Below are 4,879 nucleotides of genomic sequence, written 5' to 3'. Positions count from 1 at the left end.
CTTCATAGCCTAAAATAAAATTCAAATAAAGATAGGAGAATATCGACTAATAGAAAGAAAACTGAAGAGATGGAAAAAAACCAAATGCACAAGCATATATCAAACAAACTGCCTTAGAGGGGGAAACTGAATTCAAAATACGGAGACAGAAAAAAAGAACCAAGAAGAGAGAAGCAGAAAGACGAACAAAAAATGCGAAGAAAGAAATTACCAGTTTAGACTTGAAATCAACGAGTAATTCTGATTTAGTCTTGAAATGGTATAAATCGTCTGTTCTTTGTCAAGAACAGATGAAGAACATCACTTCGAAACGAACCAGGCTTGGAACAAACGGGGAACTTGGAGGGGTGACCTTGCATGAGGGAACCCGACTTCGACCTCTAGAACTTCGAACCCTAGATTTACGATTCGAGAGGCTTTCGGGGGAAATTCGAAAGAAACTGGATGGGTATTTGAGGTGAGGGGAATGAGGTGGTTATAGGATGTGATTTTGGGAAGGATTGGAGGTGGCGCCGCCGGGTTTCTAGGCGGTGGGCATGATGGCGGCTAGGGTTTTGGGCGGTCTCTGAAGAGGGGTGGGTTTAGGAGAGATGATGAGAAGAGGGGGGGCCTAATTCGGACACTTATATAATAAGCCCACCCCCACTTCCCCACCGTTGGATCAAACCAATCTCGACGATTGAGATTATTAGTTAACTGAACGGGGTCGTTTGGGGTTGGGGTGAAGACGAACCGGGTCAGGGACGGGTTCTTGGGCTGGGTCTGAGGGAATTTCAACTGGGTTGGGGTAAGATTACACAATTTCGGCCCAAAAATTCAGCTCCCTTCTTCTTTTGTTTCATTTCTTTCCAATTTTTCAACAATTCTTTTTACTTCTTTTTTTTTTTCTAAAAATGAAAATAAAACAAAACCCAACTTAATTCCTAAACCAAATTATCCTAAAAAATTAAATTAATTACCCTAATAATTATTACAACTGATTAAATACCAAAATTCAAATCTAAAAATTGAACAATGCAAGAAAAACCATTTTTTGTGATTTTCCATTTTTGTAAAGCAACTAAATTACTAATTGATTTAAAAATGTAAAATTAAATCCTAAATGCAAATGCAACATATTTTGTATTTTTCATAATTTAAACAAAATTGAACATGCGCAGACAAATGCAAACAATAACAAAATACTACGAAAATCCTACGAAATTGCAAATAATGGAAAAATTATTTTGTTTTGAATTTGTGGGAGTAATTCATATAGAGCAAAAATCACGTGCTCACAAAACTCTCGAGGACAAGACTTTACCCTACCATCGCTCACCAAAGCCACTATAAACTAAAAGTCACTAGGCAAGCACTATCCCGAAAACAAGCTACAAAATTAAAATGAATAACCAAAATATAATTTGCCACTAAAGGTCGCAAAATAGGTGAAGAACTAATGGGAACTATAATCTACAACTAAAGGTCAAAAAAACAGGTAAAGAAATAAAATAAAGGCACTAAAGGGAATTATAATCTACAACTAAAGGTCAAAAAAATAGGTGAAAAAATACAAAAAAGAGCTAAAGGGGACTATAATCTATAACTAAAGGTAAAAAAAAAATGTGTTAAACTAGAGCAGAACTATTAGGGGATATATTAATTAAAGATTCAAAATAAAGAAGTAAACAGGTTCAATTAATTGACAATGTTAGGACAAGGCTATCACTAATGCAATTAATTGACAATATTAGGGCAAATACTAATTAAAGATTAAGAACAAATAGGTTGGCAAGGAGATACAATTACTCTAAAATATCAAGACAAGAGAGGAAAATAGAACCTGGATTGCTGACCCAAAATTCCGAGCGAGATGTAAATCGCTTCAGCCACCAAGTTTTTACCGACCAAATTCGTTCTTTCTAGAAACTGATTGCTCCTCCAAATCGTTATTGCCGGCCAAGAATGTGTAAAAACTAAAAAAAAAATGTGTATGTGGGTTCTCTTTTTTCTGCCTTAAGTTTCTGTTTGACAAATGGATCAAAGAAGGGCCAAGAATACTTGGCAATGGAGTAAAAAGAAAGAGAAGGTATGCGCAAATTGCAGGACCAAATGTGAAAATTTGAACGACGAAAAACACCTTAGATATTTTCTTGATTATGTCCTAGTATAGTCAATCCTTGATTTTGAATTCAAATTCATGCAAGTCTCTCTGTAAGTAGCCTCTGACGAACCAAATATGATTTCAATATTTTTGTCCTGAAATCAGGCTGGTTTCACTATATCTGTTCTTGAAATAGCTCTTCTTCCTGTAAAATAGCTATATCAGCAGTAAATAGCTACAAAAGAAAATTATGACATCCACAAACACAAGGAATCTTGAACAGAAGTTTTTTTAAAAATCCAATTTTTTAAACTGGGTTGCCCTTTTTTTCAAAGAAAATCCAAAATCAACCTACGGTCAAACTTAAGAATTTTTTAAACCTTTGAATTGCTAGTTTTCAGCAAATCACGTTAATTCAACTTAGGGACTTCTTAATTTGATTTCGGACATACATCTATGTCCCAAATCACGATACGGATCCACCAGGACCGTCAAAAAACTGATCCGGGTGTTTTACGTAAAATATTAACCGTAGTTAACTCAAATAAGTTTTAAGGCAAATTTTCATATTTTCATAAATTTTCCACATAAAAACTTCCAAAACAGATACTGATTGTGCACGCAAATCGAAGAAGGATAAACGAATCTATTCGAGATCTTGGAACACATAAATAAAGGCTAAAACTCAAAGTTACCTATCGGGTCATCACAATAGCAAATCATAGCAAGATACATTCATAGATTCAAGTTGATCAACTAAAGAACATGCTCTAGAAGACGAAAATGCTGAAGTTCTTTAGTTATTTAGGTTGAGTTAATTGTTCTTGAGTTGTAACTTATTTGCTTTTAAAGAAGCGTAATAATAGGTTAGCGTAAACTTTGAGTTTTTATTTAACTTTCTAGACTTGAGTTAGTTTGGAAACAGGTAGCTACAATTGAGTTGATTGTTGGAAAGATACTAGATTTAATCTACTTGGTTATTGAGCTGTAACCACTCTTTGAAGTTTGTAAAGTTTTGAAGGAAAATCCTAAACATGTAGGTTGTGCTTTTTACTCCCTTGAGTAAGGAAATTTTTCACGTAAAATTATTGTGTTCTTTACATTTCTCATTGCACTTTTTACTCCCTAGTTTTGCATATTAATCCAAAATGATGCATCTCTCTCTAACATAATCAACATCTCTATCTACCATAACTAGTTAACATCAAAAGGCTTCTTTAGAGATGATGGCTATAGAACTGAAGGGCCAATCGGGGAGAATCTTTTAATGTTGGAACCAATCCGTCACAATAATTCAGTACAATAATTGCTTTGTGAAATTCAAAGCCATGTAACAAATTCTTAAAGCTCCCCTTTTTAAACAAACAAGATTTTCATTTTGTATAATTCATAAAACAGTGTCATGTATACTAAAGCTTTTGCGGTCATCCAGAGCAAGTGATTGGTCTCGTCGTTAAGTTTTTATTATTCTTCCATGAAGTTTTGGAAAATTATACAAGTTGTCTAGAGAGAGCACTAGTGTCTTATACAGTTCTATTAAAGCAGTAGGTGCAACAGGAGTCTTTTCGCTTCAAATTTAGTATTTTGTTTCATAACTTGAGCTTTATCAACCCCTAATAGTTCATCTTCTTTATCAATCCTGAAGCTTTAAAAGAAGTACAGAAGCTTTGCTTCTACTGGCCACGAGTATATTGACAATGTCAGAAGATTTATTTTTACCAGCTACAAAAAGCATAAACACGTGAAATGCATCTAGCTAAATGTTCTTACTAGAATCCCTAAAAAGATTTATCAAAATCCTTAAATTATCCTTTGAGCTAACACAAGATGTCATCACAGCAGAATTTGATTGATTAAATAAAATATCTTCTAACCGATTCCAAAAGCTTTGCATTACATTCGATGAAGAACCTGTCATAATTTTCGAAGAGGAATTTAACAACTGTAGACTTATGCCTGGTCATAAGCTTCTTAAAGGTCGTTATAGCATTTGCACCCGACATCAAATTCTAGGATTTGCATGTAGTCAAAAAGCTTTTGCATATGCTCATACTTCAACACATATCTTGCACCTGATGTCAAATACACTCCCTCAACATTGCTCTATAATGCAAAGCAAGATCTAGATCGTCATACCCAGACACCAAGTGATCCATAAGGTGTCGGTTGGCTTCCAATTAATAAGAAGCAACCAAGCATGAATTAACCGGTTGCATTTGCATGTTTGCTACAATGTGAGTGGCGTGTTTCCTCCAAGATCATTATTGTCATACAAGATTTTTATCTCATGTATAAGAGAATCCAAATCTTGCATCTTCTCGAAACGCTTGGGATAAATATTATCGTTAAAGGAATCAAGGGTGGGCAGCAAGAATGTTACCCGATGAACAACATCAAGGGGAACCTTAGGAGGTTTAGTCTTGGATTTGACATAGGTGTAATCCAACATCTTGGTAAATAACTTCTTTAAATTACCCGAAGATTGCTTCACAGCCTTGTGAAACCCTTTTCCCCATTTATCTAATCTTGAGGTCTTATCAGTAATTTCTATCGTCGCCGATACCGGCATTATGTTTTACTTATCGCTGATATCGGCATTGTAGTTCACTCATCGACGATGGTGCAAGAATGGAATTGTTTGCAAATTGGGTGAGATCTCATTTATGCTCCAGTATAATAAGAAAACATCATCCTACAAGGAAAAGAAAAAAAAGACTTTTTTATTATCTAAAAAATTGAATAAAATTGACTTCTTAAAAAATATTATTACAGTTGATAGTTGTTCCTCGTTGAAAG

General features: G+C 34.6%; 1 pseudogene; it reads right to left on the bottom strand.

The window, feature by feature from the left end:
- Positions 1–3,619: 3,619 nt before the first annotated feature.
- Positions 3,620–4,599, bottom strand: LOC104222047 (putative MO25-like protein At5g47540; annotated as a pseudogene).
- Between the last annotated feature and the right edge of the window lie 280 nt (positions 4,600–4,879).

The sequence above is a fragment of the Nicotiana sylvestris genome, chromosome 3 (genome assembly GCF_000393655.2).
Source record: "Nicotiana sylvestris chromosome 3, ASM39365v2, whole genome shotgun sequence".
NCBI lineage: Eukaryota > Viridiplantae > Streptophyta > Magnoliopsida > Solanales > Solanaceae > Nicotiana > Nicotiana sylvestris.
The sequence above is the reverse complement of the archived record's forward strand: the minus strand, read 5'-3'. Positions and strand labels throughout refer to the sequence as shown.